Here is a 19,408-nt window from a genome sequence, read left to right as displayed (position 1 = left end):
AAAGTATCAGTCATGATAAATACAGAAAGGATTTTTCCCCCACCTTAGGGTCTAGAAGAAGGGGATAAAGACAGTGTACCAAAAAGTGTATCACACATCTCTAGCTGTACTTTCTTTTCATAACAGAATGTCTCCACTATTTCTCATCAATTATACACATCAGCAGATTCAAATATCATCAGCTAAACATGATGCAAATTTTATCATATGATTGGATGACTATGAATAAGGATCAAGCCATTTTGAACTGAGATAAGGAAGAACTTGTTCTGTGAGAGGGTAATGAATCTTTGGAATTCTCTATCCCAGAGGGGATCAAAGCTCAGGTCATTGAGTATGGTCAAAACACAGATCAATAACTTCCCATGTACAAACAAAACTAAAAGGAAATATGGGGATGATACAGTACACAGTTCAGATAGATGATCAGCCATGACCGAGAATGCAGAACAGGTTGAAGATTATGTTCTTAAATGTCATTAATGACTTGTAATCAATGTACAGAAAAATGTATCACACATCTCTAGCTGTGCATTCTTTTCATAACAATATGTCTCCAAAATTTCTCAATTATATTAATCAGCAGATTCAAATACCATCAGCTAAACATGATGCAAATTTTATCATTTGATTGGATGACTATGAATGCCATTATAAAAACTTTACTTTTTGTACACATGAAAAATACAATTATTATATATGCTGCATTGTACTGAACATTACAGAAAGGTCTGTGGGACTTTTTTTTGTCTTGAGATAAGATGGAAAAGGCAATCCATCCATCATTAACCGCCTTAGTCCACAAGGGCTAAAGGCATCTTTTTGTTCACCACAATTGTGTGCGCCATTGCGATTCTTCCTTCCATTTAGCTTCTGACGTTTTCCACCATCCAGACTCTTAAACCTAATCTATATTTCTTCCCTGAGGCTTCACCTCTTGTCACTGCACTGGACTCTTACGGTCTTTTTCTAATATTTTACTTCTAAATTCTGTTTTTTCTACTCAGCTAAAAGCCTGGAGATGCTATGACTTCAATTTTCCTGCAGATAAATGTATTGATTCTTCATTCTTTTCAGATGATTTTGAGGACCCTTCACCAGAGTGACATTTCAAGAGCTGTAATCCTCTTCAGTTTAATGGAGAATCCTACTCTGCAGTTCAAGGAGGCAATACTGCAGTGATATAAACCTAAAATAATTGAATTCTGAAATATTTAACTATGTATCCATTAAATTATATTGTCTAATGACTATTTTAAAACTTTAACTGCTTTATATTCCACATATTACCAGATTAATCCTTGGTAGTACAAACGCTAAAATGGTAAATGAGGCAATGACTTCCTTCTGCTGCAATAGCAGCTCCTGGCCTCTAGAGGATCTAGGATCCAACATTCTGTTCTATATATCCACACACTAACAGGGGAGCTAGAGAACACTACTTAGGGGGATACAAATGATATTAAGGTTAGTTTGTAAAACATTCAAACACAAAAATGCAGCATTTGCATTATAAACTGAGCTCAGATAGGAAACTGGAGTTTAAATACTAACTGACTTCAAGCTTTGATTTTCACATGGGGATAGAAGTTTCCTAACTGAACTGTTAAAGGACACACACTGATGTGATGATAAAACTGTGATGGTGTCAATGAATATGTCCACAAATGGACCCATTTCAATTCTCAGTGAAGTGGTACTGCTTGGGTTATAAGAAGCAAGAATTCAACTATGTTGGTTGAGAAATAAGGGCAAAGCTTAAAAATGATAAAACGTTGTAAGAATAGTTCAGATAATCAACAAAATTTAACAGAGTTCCCATGCAGAAAAAATCAGCAGCAAGTTAGAAAAGTTGAAGTGTTAGCATTTAGATCTCTAAACAGGTTAAAATCATTCCATAGCTTAATCAGTCACTGATGTTTTATGCAAGCCACATAATCATTTCTATTGCATAATTAAGGAGAACATCAGCACAAAGAAAAGTAGCTGCGCTACAATTGTCCTGTTGTTTCATACAGATTGCATTTAAACATTTTTCTAAGGGAATTTTCATTAATAACTGTTTTGCTGTTATCAGCATACTGCTTTTTCATTAAAAATTAGACAAAAATTATTTCACTAAGGAAGAGCTCCATGGATGGTGTCCACTAGAAACAGTGGCCCAAAATTTTAATTTATGACTGTTTTAAAAGACAGATAGTTTCTAATTACCATGGAGGTACTTTAATACTTCCAGATGGACTGTCTTCCTACTGATCCCATCAACAAAACCATTTTCCACCACTTTCAGTTAAACAAAGGCATTGCCTGGGCAACAACTGCAGAAGAGTTATTCAGTAAAGTGTGGTGGTAATTCTAATTATAAAGACTTTCAAATGACAAATATACAACCTCATTAATTTTAAAGTAGCTGCCCAAGTTGAACATTCCCTTTTTACTTCATATAGGCATTACTGTAGTATTGGGAAAATCTCTAATACTATGCAGCAAGAACCAAAAACAGAGTATCATGCTGCGGTTATGGAGCTGACCCTCTTAGCCATTTAGAAATCCCAGTTCATAATAGCAGCTTGTTTTCCTTTGTGCACTAATAACTGAGCAAACTGTTTAGTGTTGTCCAAAAGAAAATCTCTCCAAATAAAATCATGGAAAATATTTATTTTAATGACAAATTTCTTGCAAATATGAATAACTAATCCTAGTTTTCATGCAATCATGATCGTCAGCCTTTAATTTTCTTTCTTTATTGACACTTTTCAGTATTTAACAAGTTCCACATCTATGCCTAGTATTCAACATCAGTTCTGGGGAGACAAAATGCATGAACTAACAGCCCAGGTCTTCTGGACAGTCAGAGACTAGGCATATGACCCAAAGTGAGTATGGGAACCCCATGATGTCCTAGTGTACTGACTTCAATGGCCAATTCTCCTGCACCCTGGGATCCTTCAAACTTTAGAGTTGAAGACTTGAGAGTTCTGACTTACAAGAACTGTTACCCAGGAAATGTTGCATAGAAAAATCCTCAAGCTCCTGGGTAACTATGTAACTGACCCTGCAACACCACCCCTAAATGCCCTTACTACCTCCCAAACTGACAAAACTTCACCACTTGACACTTGATCTTCTAACTACAATCCCCTTGACAGGATCTCAACCACTGATCTATGAAGCTCACTTTCCAAATACCTCGAACCTTCAAACTCCCTAATCTGAACAGGCCTCACCAGCCTATGCAGCTTACCCAGTTACCTCATCCACCCTTATACACCTAAGCATTCACACACATTGTAAAGCTGTTCAGATGTCCCAAGGCTTTTCAATGTTTTCGGGAACACTTCACAGAATATAGAAGCTTTTGCCATTAAAAAGGGTGAGACTTCTGGTGTAGATTCCCTTTGCTGGTGTGTCTAAGGTTTCTTGCGTTGACCAAATTCTGCAGGATCCTGCATGAGAAGATTGGCCAGGGAAGTCCAAGGAGGGCAAGTGGATAGAACTTTTTTGGGTCATGCTTGGAAAGTGGGTTATGGGCCAAGGTATTTAACTCAGTTAAGAATATGGAAGTATTATTTCTTGTCTTTTAAACTAGACAAATGTATGAATTCCATCACAACATTCACAGAAAATACAAAAAAAAAGTTGTTCATATTTCTTGCTTCAAATTATTCCCATTCTTCGGAAACATGATTTATGAATATTAGCCAAAAATGGTAGGAAAACAGCAAATTAAAGCTGTGTAAAATCAAAGTTTCCCAAGTTGAATCAGAATGCTAGTGTCTTGCATCTTCAGATCTGGAATTAATTAGCTTATTAAGAAGATATCAAGCCATCATCTGAGCAGTGGGCAAGCTGAATAATATTTGTTTTATGGCAAACCACTGGGGAATTATTGCCCTTAATAGATAAATCATAATGCATTGGAAAGAGGGACCAGGCTGAGTTAACAATACAGAAACACACACAGCATGTACTATACAAGCTGAAGAGTGCTCCATAGTAGAGTAGCATCTTGGCAGAGGCTATTCACAATCAGCAGGGAAGCTATCACTGAGGTGAACCATCTGATTGGTGAACACCTGGAAAGATAGTCAGCCATCTGTTTTACATAAACTGTATTAGTGAAGGGACCATTTGTTTCAACTGTATATCACAAGGGCTTTCCAGGTCATGTAAGAATCATTTTCTTTTTCTGCATCACACTATAGAATATGTACAGGCTGGAAGATACAATGAAAGTGATGGCATTTTATCTACTGTTTTAGAGCAGTTAATGTCCACATACTGACTGTTTATGTACCTTTGTTACCATGCACTCTCTTTTAGAGGTACCACTGGCAGATTACTGGGTAACCCCGACTGCAAATAATATTCAAGTACCTATGTGGAAAAAGAGCACGTATAGAATTGACCCTGTACCAATCCCAACAAAGGCTAAAGTGAAAAGGCCTCTCAAAATTAACCCTTTGGGTCAGAATGCTGTCCAGAATTTGCCTGTAACACAGCTCTAGTTGAGCAGACCAGGGCTACACCTTGGCATTTTGACAGGATCTATTGGCATTCTTGGTAACGTTTATAACAATTAGAAATAATACTTACCCATCATCAAAAGAAGTGTATGATAGAAACCACTTTGTAATGTGATCTGCAGTGGTGCAAACAGTCATTATTGAATTTCTGCTGCATATTGAAAATGGTTCAACTAACGCCTGCATTTATATGCCCAGCCTGGCCATATCTCACCTAGCCCATTAAATAATTATATCGTTGGTCACATTTACCTTGTGCTCTGTTTATCATCCTCTGCCCCTTTCCAGCATCCATAGCAAAATCTCTTGTTGCCCATGAAGGTATTTTTATCTTTATGAAAAAAAAACAAACCTATCAGTGAGCATTTTTAAAGAGGCCAGTTGCTTAATGTGTTTTACTTTGTTTATACTTACTTAAATATATTGAATTAATCCATCCAGACACACAGACATTTATGGCACACATGAAACTTCAATCCAGGCATTCTGGCCAAGGTAAGGACACCACCATTGTACCACAAGAGCCCAGTTACTGTTGTGTGTGTATCTTTACTGGTGTCTATTTCACATAATGTTGGTAATGAATATGGTTATTAATGAATCACTGATTTAGTTTCAAATTGGCCAGGTTAGTCTCAATCGAGGAGGACGCCCGTCAAATGTGGGAGATTAGGGAGAGTTTCCATATTACTGATGATTTATGGCTGCAGGAAGTGTGTTTGGTAGTGAATCCAATCAGATTGCGTGGATCAGGTTGGAAATCCAGTTAGAAGCAATGAGGAATTACAGGAGCTAGGGGATGAGACAGATGGCAGTTGCAGGAAGGTAGAAAAACTGCAGATACAGTCAGGTAGATGGGTTACCGCCAGAAAAGGGAGGGGGGGGAGGCAGGTCACGCAGGAGTCTCCTGTGGCTATCCCCATCTCAAACAAGTATGCTGCTTTAGAAAATATAGGGGGTGATGGACACTCAGGGGAATGTAGCACGGACAGCCAGGTTTCTGGTACCGAGGCTAGCTCGACTGTAACAATGGGTATGTCAGATTCCAAGCGATCGATTATGATAGTCAGAGGCACAGACATGTGCTTCTGCACCCGACAGTGAGAAAACAAAATGGTGTGTTGCCTCCCTGGAGCCTGGATCAAGGCTATCTCAGAAGGGTTGCAGAATATTCTAAAAGGGGAGCGGGACCAGCAGGAAGTCGTCGTACATATTGGAACTAACAACATCGGAAAAGGTTGAGATTGAGGAGAGGATATAGGAAGCTCGGCAGGAATTTCAAATAGAGGTCCTCAAGGGTAGCAATATCTGGATTACTCCCCGTGCCACAAGCTAGTGAGGGCAGGAATAGGAGGATGAGCAGATGAATGCATGACTGAACAGCTGGTGCAGGGGAGACAGATTCACATTTTTGGATCATTGGAATCTCTTCTGGAGTAGAAGAAGTGACCTGTATAAGAAAGACAGATGGCACCTGAATTGGAAGGAACCTAAAAGATACTGGTGCGGAGATTTGCTTGACCTGCTGAGAATTTAAACTAGTAAGGGACAGGGGTGGTGGGGAAAAGACCCAGGGACAGTGAGGAAAGAGATCAGTCTGGAGACTGGTACAGTTGGGAAAAGGAGCAAGTCAAATAAACAGTCAAGGCATGCAAGAACAAAAGCAGAGAACAAGGTAGGGCTGATAAAATTAAACTGCATTTATTTCAATGCAAGAAGCCTAACAGGTAAGGTGATTTTGATACAGGGGCAGGGGTGGGAGTGATGGCCTCAGTGCTGTATAGCACTGGTCAGTCAGGTTTCTGGTTCAGTGATTGGCTCTACAATAATGTGGGACATATCAGGTTACAAGTGGTCGATTGTAATAGGTGACTCTACTCTGCGCACAGACAGACATTTCTGTGGCCATCAGCGAGACATCAGGATGGTCTGTTGCCTCCCTGCTGCTTGGGTCAAGGATGTCTCGGAAGGAGTGCAGAATGTTTTGAAAGCAGTGACTGACCAGCAGGAGGTCATTGCGCAAATTGGTACCAATGACATCGGTAGGGAAAGAGTTGGTTCTGCAGAGAGAATGCAAGAAACTAGGCAGGAGGGTAGTAATATCCAGACTACATTAGGTGCCATATGCTAGTGAGAGTAAGAATAGGAGGATAGAGCAGATAAATGTGTGGTTGAGGAGCTTGTGCAGTGGGCAAGGATTCACACCTTTGAACGAATTGGATCTCTTCAGGGGTATGGCATGATGGGGTAGTGGCTCAGGTGGTTAGCACTGCTGCCTCACAGCACCAGGGACATAGGTTCGATTTCACCCTTGGACGACTGTGTGTGGAGTTTGTTCATTCTCCCTGTATCTGTGGGGCGCTCCAGGAGCTGCCGTTTCCTCTCAGTCCAAAAATGTGCAGGCCAGGTGGATTAGTCACAGGAAATGACAAGTTATGAGGATAGTATGGGATGCTCTTTGAAGGTTTGGTGTGAACGTGATAGGCTGAATGGCCTACTTCTACGCTATAGGGATTCTATAATTCTGTGATAGAAATTGCCTGTTACAGAGGGATGGGTTCCACATGAATTGGAAGGGGACCAATATCCTGGAGGGGAGATTTGCTAGTGCTACTCAAGAGGCTTTAAACTAGTCAAGCCTGGGGCTGTACTGTAGGAAGGGCAGCAAATCAAATTGTCAAGGTAGGCAAGAGCTTGGCAGAGAACAAAGGTAAGACCGATAAATTAAACTGCATTTACTTCAATGTAACGTTGCCTGACAGGTAAGGCAGATGAACTCAGGGCATGGTTGGAAACAGGAGACTGGGATATCATAGCAATTACAGAAACATGGCTCAGGGATGGATAGGACTGGCAGCTTAAATGTTCTTGGGTATAGATGCTATAGAAAGAGAAGAAAGAAAGGAGGGCGAGTGGCGTTTTTGGATAGGGATAAAATTACGTTTGTATTTAAGGAGAATATTGTTGGGAGATTGTTCAGTTAAGTTATATAGATAGAACTGAGAAATAATAAAAGAGATGATCATCTTGTTGGGGTCAATAAGATGGAGCTGGAAAAGCACAACAGGTCAGACAGCATCCAAGGAGCAGGGAAGTCAACATTTTGGGCCAAAACCCTTCGTCAAAGGCTGGGGAGGGGGAGGGGAGACTAGACAAATACAGGGAGCGGGGTGGGACTGGGTGGAGATTGGTGGGATGGAGATCAACCAACCAAGCCCTCCACCACACCTAGTACCTTTCCCTGCAACCGCAGGAGGTGCTACACCTGACCCTACACCTCCCCCTCTCAGCTCTGTCCAAGTTCCCATACAATCCCTCCAAATCCAGCAGAGATGCACAAACCGACTCAACCTTCCAGTTGCCATCCACCAACTCCCTCTCCCACTCCCCTGGTGACATGTTCATCCTTGGCCTCCTCCACAGTCAGACTGGAGGCCAAACACAAACTGGAGGAACATCACCTGATATTTTGTCTTGGGAGCTTGCGGCCCCATAGCCTGAACATTCCCAACCTGTCCATCTTCCTACTCAACTGTCCGCTCCATTCTTCCCATTGACCAACCATAACTCACTACCTGCATCCACCTATCTCCGTACCACCTACCCTCCTGCCTTCCCCACTTCCACCCTCTATTTATATCTGGGCTCCCCTCTCCCTCCCCAGTCCTGACAAAATGTTTTGGCCCAAAACATCAATTTCCCTGCTCCTCTGATCTGTTGTGCTTTTCCAGCTCCACATTTATTGACTGTAGCTTCCAGCATCTGCAGACCTTACTGTCTCCAAATCACCTCGCTGAGGTTGTGTTATAAGCTCCCCAATTGTTAGCAGGAAATTGAGAAGCAAATATGTAAGGAGCTCCCAAATATCTGTAAGAATAATAGGGTTGTAATGGTGGGGAATTTTAACTTTCCAAACATAGACTGGGACTGTCATAATGTTAAGGGCTTGTGGATAGGGCGGAATCTGTGAAGTGTGCACAAGAAAACTCTTATCCAATGTGGATCTATCCACTAGAGAAGGGGCATTACTTGAACTTCTGTTGGGAAATAAGGCAGGGTAAGTGACTGAAGTGTCATTGCAGAAGCACTTTGGGACAAGAGACCATAATTCTATAAGCTTTAAAATAGTTATGGAAAAGGATTGAAATTATCAAAAAAATTTAAATTGGAATGAGGCCAATTTTGACAGTATTCGACAGAAACTTTCAAAAGTTGGTTATGGGAGGTGATTCACAGGTAAAGGGATGGTTGGGAAGTGGGAGGTCTTTAAATTCCAATTAATGCGAGGTGTGAAGGACAAAGGCCAGTAGGTGGTGTTGAGAATACTGGATGACGAGAGAACTAGAGAAATTAAGGCTCCGGCCAAGAAAAAGGAGGAAGCATATGTCAAGTATAGACAACTGGAATCAAGTGAATTCCTACAGGAGTACAAGGGCAGTCGGAGTATAATTAGGAGGGAAATCAGGAGGACAAAAAAAAAAAAAGGGGGTCATGAGATAGATAGTCCAAAGCTATTTTCTAAGAGATTCTATAAATATATTTAGGTCAAAAAAGAGTAATTAGGGACAGAATAGGGCCTTAAAGATCAACACGGGTGTCTATGTGCGAAACCACAGGAGATAGGTGAGATACTAAATTATTGTTTCACATCAGTATTTACTGGGTGGAAGGACATGGAAGCTAAGGAATTTGGGGAAATAAACAGCAATGTGTTGAAAAGAATTCATATTACAGAAGAAGAAGTCTTAAAACACATTGGTAGATAAATTCCCAGGACAGGATCAGGTGCTTCCCAGAACTTTGTGGGAAGCTAGGGAAAAGATTGCTGGGCCTCTTGCTAAGATATTTGTATCAACAGCCATGGGTGAGATGCCAGAAGACTCGTGGGTGGGTAAAGTGATACTATTATTTCAGAAAGGCTGTAAGGAAAAGCCAGGGAACTATAGATCAGCAAGTCTTATGGCAGCGATGGGTAAATTGTTGCAGGGGATTCTGAGGGACAGGATTTACATGTATTTGGAAAGGCATTCCTAATTAGGAACAGTCAACATTGGCTGTGTGGGAAATCTTGTCTTACTAACTTGATTGTCACCTCTTTAAAAAGAACGCAAAGAAGAAGATTGATGAAGGTGGAGTGGTAGACGTTGTCCATATGGACTTTAAAGCTTTTGACAAGGATGCACATGATAACTGGTTAGTAAGGTTAGATCACATGGGATCCAGGGGAGCTAGCCAACTGGAGACAAAATTGGCTTGCTAGTAGGCAACAGAGGGTGGTGGTGGGAAGGTTGCTTTTTGAACTGGAGGTCTGTGATCAGCTGTGTGCACAAGTATAATGCTGGGTCCACTCCTTTTCATCATTAACGTAAATGATTTGGAGGCAAATAAAGGAGGAGGTGTTGAGTGAGTAAGTTTGCAGACGCCACCAAAATAGGTGGTTTAGTGGACAGTAAAGACTATTATCTCAGAGTACAATGGCACCTTGATCAGATGAGCTAATGGGCCGAAGAGTGGTAGATGGAGTTTAATTTGGATAAATTTAAGGTGTTGCATTTTGGTAAGGCAAACCAGGGCAGGACTTATACACTTAATGGTAAGGTCCTGGAAAGCGTTGCTGACCAAAGAGACTGAGGGGTGCAGGTTGTAGTTCCTTCAAAGTGGAGTTTCAGGTAGACAGGGTGGTGAAGAAGGTGTTTGACATGCTTGCCTTCATTAGTCAGAGCATTGAGTATAGGAGTTGCGATGTCATGTTGCAGCTGTACAAGATATTCATAAGGCTACTTTTAGAATACTGCATACAATGCTGGTCTGCCTTCCATGGGAAAGATATTGTTAAACTTGAGAGGGTGCAGAAAAGATTTACAAGGATGTTGCCAGGACCAGAGGGTTTGAGTTTTTGGGAGAGGCTGAATAAGGCTGACCTTACATTGGTTTATAAAATCATGAGGGGCATGGATAGGGTGAATAGGCAAGGTCTTTCTCCTAGGATGGGGTGGGGATGTCCAAAACAGGACAGCAAAGGTTTAAGGTGAGAGGGGAATAATTTAAAAAGGACCTGAGGGGTATCTTTTTCAAAGAGGGTGGTGCAAGTATGGAACAAGCTGCCAGAGACATGGTGGAGGTAGGTACAGTTACAACATTTTAAAAAGGCATCTGGATGGGTATATGAATAGGAAGGGATTAAAGGGATAAGAGGGATAAAAAGGACCAAAAGGTTGGTAAATGGGACTAGATCAGATTGGGATGTCTGGTCAGCGTGGATAAGTTGGACTGAAGAGTCTATATGACTCTGATTCTGTAATACTCCAGTCCAGGAGAAGGCTGTTATTCGAGGCATTGAAACAATCAACAGGTGGTGAGGGCACATTTAACTGTGGCTTTCAAAAAAGTATTGTATATGTATCTGAAGCTAAAAAAAAAAAATGGAGGACCTCAAGTGCCAGCACGGGTTTGACAGGTTGAAAAGCCGTCTCCCATTTTAGAAGATTTCTAAATCTTTATTCGGTAAAGCTCAGTTTAAAGTTTCAGTGCAAGAAATAATCTCAAGCTAAACATTTCACCAGAAACAAAACAGGATAATTGTACAAAATAAGGACAATCAAAAAAATACAAACAAAGACAACTACAGTCACCAATAAAAATAGCAAAAGATATCAAAATATTGGATTGTGGATAGGTGCAGTAGTGATGGAATTTTTAAAAGTTACATCAGAAATCAGAGAACATTAAAAAACAAAAACAATTAAAGAACACTTTGGGCCCAAGGGGCAGGAGATATTTGAGGTGAGAATTAAATGCCTTCCAACTGTTTTATTGTTTAAGATTACTTTAAGATGCTAATGATTCCAGATGCAAGCCTTGTTATTGATTTTACTTTTAAATGCTATAATGGTCTTAAGTGTTATGAAGCCATTAATGCTGATTGAGTTAAATTGCACCAGATCTCCCAAACCTGAGCTTTGAATGAAAAGGGAGGTGTATTGTTGGAATTACTGACAACATATTTAATAGCTCCTCCCGGCCTTAGTTACAGACTGGAGGCAGGTTCATAAAACCTCAGATCAGACCCTAGGAATTATAGGTCTGTTGTTTTGACAACACTTATAGGGAAACTTATGAAAAGCATAATAAAAGGACATGACTTATGATTGCCTAGGGAGGGCTTGTGGCTATTAGAAAATTCTAGCCCAGTTTCCAGATATGAAGATCTTACCTCAACAACATCATTAAAACCCTTAAGGTTTGAGAAGATTTGTAGCTGAGGTTGTACACATGCTCGCCGAGCTGGTGGGTTTGGTTGCAAACGTTTCGTCACCGCTCCTCCAGTGAAGCATCGGTTTTCCGTCCCACTTGTTATTTATATGCTATGCTTCGGTTTGCTGGGGTGGTATTACTTCCAGTTTTGTTTCTCAGTGGTTTGTACACAGGGTGTAATTCAATGTGCTTGTTGGAGGAGTTCCGGTTGGAATAGCAGGCCTCCAGGAATTCCTTGGCGTGTCTCTGTTTGCCTTGTGCGATTATGGATGTGTTGTCCCAGTTGAATTCATGTCCCTCGTTGTCAGTGTGTAGCAAGACCAGTGAGAATTGGTCGTGTCTCTTGGTGGCTAGTTGATATTCATGAAGAAAATTGACTATACGGATACATGAATACCAACTAGCCACCAAGAGACACGACCAATTCTCACTGGTCTCGCTACACATGGACAACGAGGGCATGAATTCGACTGGGACGACACATCCATAATTACACAAGGCAAACAGAGACATGCCAGGGAATTCCTGAAGGCCTGGTATTCCAACCAGAACTCCAACAAGCACATTGAATTAGACCCTGTGTACAAACCACTGAGAAACAAAACCATAAGTAATACCAACCACCCCAGCAAACCGAAGGCACACTGATGTTACCTAGCAGGGTGGTGAATTGTTTGCAACCAAACCCACCAGCTCGGTGAGCATGTTGACAACCTCATCATTAAAACCCTGAGGAACTGACCAATTTAGCAGATGATTCACAGAAAAGCTTTGATAAAAGTAACAAATTGGCAGCAATTTGGAACAATTTCTCTGCACAGGTTGGAAATAAGATATTACACTGCATATAAAATCTCAGACAAACTGTCATCAAAAACAAGCCATGAGTGGAAACTGAAGTGTTCAATTCACTCTTGGCATTATTAGAACTATTTGCTAGTTTACAGACAACACAAAATTAAATTTTTGTAGAATTGTGTCGATTGTACAGAAATTAGGAGAATTCTAATTCTGCATGTTTAAAGGGCACATGCCCTTAACTTGAATAAGTTAATAAATCATAAAGCTGCACAGCATAGATCAGACCCTTCAGTCCATGCTGACCAGGTATCCTAAATTAATCTAGTCCCAATTGCTAGTATTTGGCCCATATCCCTCTGAACCCTTCCCATTCATATACCTTTTAAAATGTTGTAATTGTACCAGCCACCACCACTCCCTCTGGCAGTTCATTCCATTAACATACCACTGTCTGTGTGAAAAAGTTGCCTCTTAGATTTAAAAAGGATCCTTCACCTCTCACCTTAAACCTATGCCCTCTAGTTCTGGACCTCCTCCACCCTGGGGAAAAGACCTTGGCTATTTACCCTATCCATGCCCCTCATGATTTTATAATCCTCTATAAGATTACCCCTCAGCCTCCGACGCTCCAGGGGAAATAGCCTCAACCTATAGCTCAACCCTCTCAAGTTTCACAACATTCTTCCTATAGCAGGGAGACCAGAATTGAATGCAGTATTCCAAATTTGAAGGTATACAGTTTTGAATCTAGGCAAGAGTACATAATACGAGAGCATCCATTAAATAATGGAGCACTAATTTATGAATAATTGAAGTTCACAAGTAGTGGGCAGCAGTCATTGTTAACAAAATTTACATTTGCTAGACCCAAACTATTAAACATAATAACACTACACCAAGACTGCAGAAGAGCAATACTACCCTTAATCTGTTCAGTTTTGGCTCTCCCGTGGGAGGGAAAATTGAGGAGACTACATAAATCAGTAACCATAACATATTTGTTGTTGTTAGCGGTTAGAAGAGATTCATTAGAGAGGAACAGGATAAAAGTTGTGGCAAAGATTTGGTACAGGATAGTTTTATTTATCCAAAAGCTTGTGAAACACAGGACAGTACTTCTGATATTTACTTTAGACCTTACATTTGATATCTCAAATTTAAAACGTGGTACTGCTGTCAAGGAGGAAGAAATGTGAAGGACAACTCTTCCCACATCACCTCATGAAACATAATGCTGACTTCATAAGCCATAAAAACCACAATGTTGCAAGATTTATTAGGCTTCTGGTCCTTCTCAAGCTATCTATAGCTTTCAATACTACTGACTAGCTCCTCCACAATCCAAACAGAACATTTTGCTCTTGGTTCCATTCTTATCTAATTGCATTCGGAAGATCACCCTCAAAAAAGGTTTCTGTTATTAACAATGCATAGCCAGTTAACTCTGTCTCTCAAAACAATCTAGCCTCATCACACTTCTTTCTTGCATTTGCAAGATGTCCTTGAAAACAGCTTAGAAACTTGTCAGTTTTTAATGGACATACAAACAACACCCAACTCTACCTTCTCAATCCCTCAACTATCCCTAAATTATCAATTGCTTCTCTGACATGCAGTATTGCATGAGCAGAGATTTCCTCCAACGATTTTTAAGCCTAAAATCTCTTCCCTTTGGTTCCGACCATAGAATTAATGCTCCGGGAATCAGGTCCAACTCTCTGAAGTTTTTTTTTAAGAATCCCTACAGTGTGGAAACAGGCCATTCAGCCCAACACACCGCCCCTCCGAAGACCCATTCCCCTATCCCTGCATTTCCCGTGTCTAACCCACCTAACCTAAACATCCCTGGGCACTATGTGCAATTTAGTATGGCCAATCCACCTAGCCTGCACATCTTTGGACTGTGGAGCGAAACTGAAGAAACCCATGCAGACACGGGGAGAATGTGCAAACTCCACACAGACAGTGTCCCGAGGGTGGAATCAAACCCAGGTCCCTGGCACTGTGAGGCAGCAGTGCTAACCACTGAGCCACCATGCGCAAGTATGGATAACTAAATGATTGCTGGTAGTTGTCTGTTTCTACAGAAGTGGAAGCTAATAAATGTCAACTGACTGTTGCAAATTTTGCTGATATGAAATATGTAAAGTATTACAACTGTAAATTAAATTGCCATCAGTGACATTGTCCTTCCTTTTTTAATGATTTACCCACTGGGTTAAATGACACTGGCAGAGCCACCATTCATTGCTTATCCTTAATTACCCATGAAAGGAGGTATTGAGCCGTTTTCTTGAACCACTGTGGTCGATGGGGAGATATCTTAGTGTCACAGTCATGTCTTTCCAGTTGCTTAACATTAAGTTTTATTTCTGTCATATAAAATAGCTTCTACAACTTCGACTGAAAATATGTCAGAGTTCCAGAAACTTGCCACAATCATTTTGGCGAACAGTATACAAGGACACTTCCCTCATCCTGATGTTTCAAAATTCTGTTGTGGAAGATTCCATAACTCTTAAGGAACAAAACTAAATTTCTCTGCTTGTAGAAAATAGAAAAATATCCTGTAGAGAGTTCTCTTATTCACCACCAAATAACTTGCTATTTTCTGTGCCCAAGAAGATGGATTCTAAGTTCTACAACGGTGTGAACAATCTCTAGATTTTAGAATTTATTTTTGTTTATCCACAAGATGTGGACATCCCTGGTTCGACCAGCATTTATCGCAAAGGAGGCAGTTAAGAGGTCAACCACAATGCTGTGAATCTGGAGTCAACCAGATGAGGACAGCAGATTTCCTTCCCTAAAGGGCATTTAGTGATCCAGATGAGTTTTTATAACAATCAATCAATCAGCAATGATCTCTAATAGGCTAGCTTTTCATTCCAGATTTTTATTGAATTCAAATAACACCATCTACACAGGCCCAGAACGTTAGCCTGAGTTTCTGGATTACTAGTCCTGTGATGTTATCACAATGTCACTGTCTCCCTTACAGGAATGACTTGATATTACTCCAAATCCATAAATTGAGTAGAACTTCTCTCAAGTCATTTAGAGACTGGAAGGCCCTGCTATCCACACAATTTCTCTGTTCCAGATTGTTTAAAGTGCAGTGTTTCTTCATTTTACTTTCAGCTTGCACATCTTTATTCAAATTCAGCTCTGAAAGAGGAGAGGAAATTTTCCTTCATTTCGTACAAGGACCAATTGTTGGACAGCTTTTACAATGATTGAACATGAACTAAGATACAGCCAGCAATTGTCAATCTTATCAACATCACAAGTTAATTAAGGTGAAGAGTGGAAAATTGTCACACTGGTGCAGTATAAGGTGCTTTTAGACTTGGGCTTAGACTTTTAGACTCACGTTGGAGCAGAGCAGAGTGGAGTGAGTTATGTCCTTCATCTCCATCTAAAAAAAGGAAGTTCAGAATAGCTGTTTGCAATTTTGGTATCCTACCTGATTCTGTTTTGGGCTTTGTATCCATGTTGTCACTGAAGATCATCAACTTCCACCTCTATCTATTGTGCATATCATCCCTAGTCTCCTTCACTATCTCTAGACTAATCCAATCATTCCTGTTTGGCCTGTCTTGCCCTGTCCTTCACAAATCAGGGTAATAAAAACTCCATTGACCTTATCTGAACTAGTCCAACGTACAATTTCAAAATTTAGAGACATTAGAGTGACTGAGAGTTGATACAGAGGTAGAATAAAGTGCTGCATCACACACCACATCAGCACAACGATCAAGAAAGCACAACAGCACCTCTACTTCCTCAGGATGCTAAGGAAATTCAGCACGTCCACAAAGACGCTTACCAATTTTTACAGATGCACCATAGGATGTTTTCTATCTGGATGTATCACAGCATGGTATGGCAATTGCTCTTCCCAAGACCACAAGAAACTACAGAGAGTCATGAACACAGCCTGGTCCATCACATAAACCAGCCTTCCATCCATCAACTCCAGCTATACTTCGCTTTGCTGAGGCAGTGAGATCAACATAATCCAAGACACCTGTCACCTTGGTTATACTCTCTTCCATCAGGCAGAAGATATAAAAATGCTTGAATACACATGAACAGATTCAAGAACAGCATCTTTCCCACTTATCAGACTTTTGAATCGACCTCTCAAAATGTTAATCTTGATCTCTCTCTCTGCATCTTCTCTGCTGCTGTAACATTATATTCTGCTACCCGATTCTATTTTGTATGGTACAATCTGCTTGTAGAGCACACAAAACACCACTTTTTACTTATCTTGGTATGTGACAACAATAAATCAAATTGACACCCTGGTCAGGATTTTCATGATATGGGAGGAGTCCTCTATGTCTCAAATAAGGGATTGCTGCAATATAATTTTCCAAATGAGGACATCCAGCTGAATTAGAGTCTCTGACAGCACCACAAAGGTCCGGGGCTGGGGCTAAGCTGCAAGGAGAATGAGAGGGCACCTCCATTTTGAGGTGCTGTCTTGGGGAAGCAAGACATATTCCTGCGGTGGGCTGAGGCTTGCAATATTAGAGCGGAAACCTTTCCACTCGTAGCATCAGGACAAGCTTTTTGGGTGATTTCACGGAGGGCAGAATGCAAGTGAGAAATACAAGGGAGCCTAGGATAGATGCTTGGGAAATACCAAATTTGACAGTGTAGGGCAAAGAAAGAGAAACCATTGATGGTTGTTCTCTGACTGTTATTATAAAAGAATGCATCAGGCCAGAATAATATCACTTATCCATCACCCTAATAAATGCTGGCTTAAGCAATGCCTCAATTTCAAATCAAAACAAAAAGAATGTGGAAGCAGAAGTAGGTCATTTGGCCCTTCTACTCTGCTCAACCATTCAATGAGATTGTGGTTGGTCTGATGATCCTCAGCTCTACTTTCCTGCCTCTCCCCATCATCCATAATTTCTTTACCAATTCAAATTCTGTCCATCTTAGCACTGCATACCTAAAATGATTGAGACTCTATAGCCTTCTGCAGGAGCAAATTCCTCAGATAAACCAGTCTCAGAGGAGAAACACCTCCTCATCTCTATATAAGCTGGGAGAACCCTTACTGTGACATCATACCCTCTCCCCCATGGGAGAAACAATCCTCCAGGACCTACCACTAGGTCAAGCCCACGAAGAATCTTGTATGTTTCAATAACAGTCATACTCCAATGACTAAGGTCTAACCTGATGAATCTCTCCTCAAAACAATGCCTCCACATCCAGAGCCAACTTACTGAACACTCTTTGGACTGCTTCCAATGCCAGCATATCTTGCCTCGGATAAGGGGGCCAAAAAACTGTTCAGTTTTCTAATGCTTTGTATATATTTGTAGTAGTATACAAAATCAAAAATCTACTTTTATACTCTAATCCTTTTGAAATAAAAACCAACATGACATTTGCCTTCCCTATTGCCCACTGAACTTGGATGCTAACTTTGTGATTTAAGCACAAGGACTCTCAAATAATATAGTCTTTCCCCTTTTGACTAACATTCAGCTCCTTTATCCTTCCCACCAAAGTGCTCAATCTCAAACCTTTTTCTACATTATCTTTCATCTGCCAAGTTTTTTCTCACTTGCTTAACATGTCTGCAGACTCTGTATCAACCTCACCACTTATCTTTGTAAGTCTTTTTGTGTCATCTGCAAACTTGACTATACTATATTCACTTCCCCCTCCAAAATCAATAACATTTGTTAATAATTGTGGACCCAACACTGAACCCTGTAGCATTTCACTGGCTACAGGTTGCCATCTTGAAGATGCCCCCTTTGCCCAAATGTGTCTATTAGTTAGCTGATTCTCCATTCATGCCAATATACTAACCCAACACCACAGACTTTTGTCTTACTGAAGAGCCTAACATGTGGGGTCTTTTTAAATACCTTTGGAGAACCAAATGTATTGTATTCACAGCTTCCCTTTATCTATCCTACTTGCTAGTTCTTCAACAAGTCCTAGTTAATTTATAGGGAATGATTTCTCCTTCATGAAGCTATGTTGACTTGGTTTGATTATATTACATATTGCTAAATACTCTATTACATCCTTTAAGGCTATAACATATTCCAAGTGACAGATGTTAGGCTAACCAGCCTCCAGTTACCAATTTGTAAATGGAAGGGGACAAACAAGTGTTACAATTGGCAAATTTCCCATCCTCTAGGACTTTTCCAGAAATTAAGAATTCCTGGAAAATTATTACCAGTGTATCCGCTATGTCTGTAGCTACTTTCGTTAATATTCTAGGATGCATGCCACCAGGTTCCGAGGATTTATTGGCTTTTTGCTCCATTAGTTTTCTTCTTACTACTTCTCTAGTGACAGTTACTGTCTTTGTTTCTTCTCCCCATTCTGCCTTTTGATTATTTAGTATTTTGGAATGCCACTTGTGCCTTCTACTGTAAAGACTGATGCAATGCATTTATTCAATTCCTCTGTCCTTTCCCAGTTCCCCATTATTTCCTCAGCTTCTTTTTTTTTTTAAAAAAGGGGACTATTTTCATTTTGGCCCTTCTCTCTCATTTTATGTATTTAAAACAAACACTTGCTACCTCTCTACCTCAAATATTATTTCTCCCTTTTTATAATTTCTTTGGTCATCTTTTTTGTTTTTTAAACACTTACCCAATCCTCTGACCTACCGTATTGTATTTTATCTCCTTCAATTTGATGTTAACCTTAAATACTCTAATTAACCATAGTGGAGTTATCCTCTTCCTAAAATCCCTCCTCCTCATTGGAATCTCTTTACTTTGAGTCATAAATTTTTTTTTTTTTTAAAAATGTCTGCCATTGATCCTCAA

General features: G+C 40.4%; 1 protein-coding gene across 3 annotated transcripts in view; it reads right to left on the bottom strand.

Moving 5' to 3' along the window:
- The window catches only part of fat3a (FAT atypical cadherin 3a), a 689,153-nt gene that overhangs the window by 565,971 nt on the left and 103,774 nt on the right, over positions 1 to 19,408 (bottom strand). For 2 of the 3 annotated variants that reach the window (XM_048598158.1, XM_048598163.1), the window contains exon 2: positions 4,779 to 4,857. The exons of the other annotated variant lie outside the window; for it this stretch is intronic. The gene's annotated coding sequence lies outside the window, so the exon portion shown is untranslated. The remainder of the gene's footprint in view (positions 1 to 4,778; positions 4,858 to 19,408) is intronic. 3 annotated transcript variants of the gene reach the window in all.

The sequence above is a fragment of the Rhincodon typus genome, chromosome 6, assembly GCF_021869965.1.
Source record: "Rhincodon typus isolate 14 chromosome 6, sRhiTyp1.1, whole genome shotgun sequence".
Lineage (NCBI taxonomy): Eukaryota > Metazoa > Chordata > Chondrichthyes > Orectolobiformes > Rhincodontidae > Rhincodon > Rhincodon typus.
The sequence above is the reverse complement of the archived record's forward strand: the minus strand, read 5'-3'. Positions and strand labels throughout refer to the sequence as shown.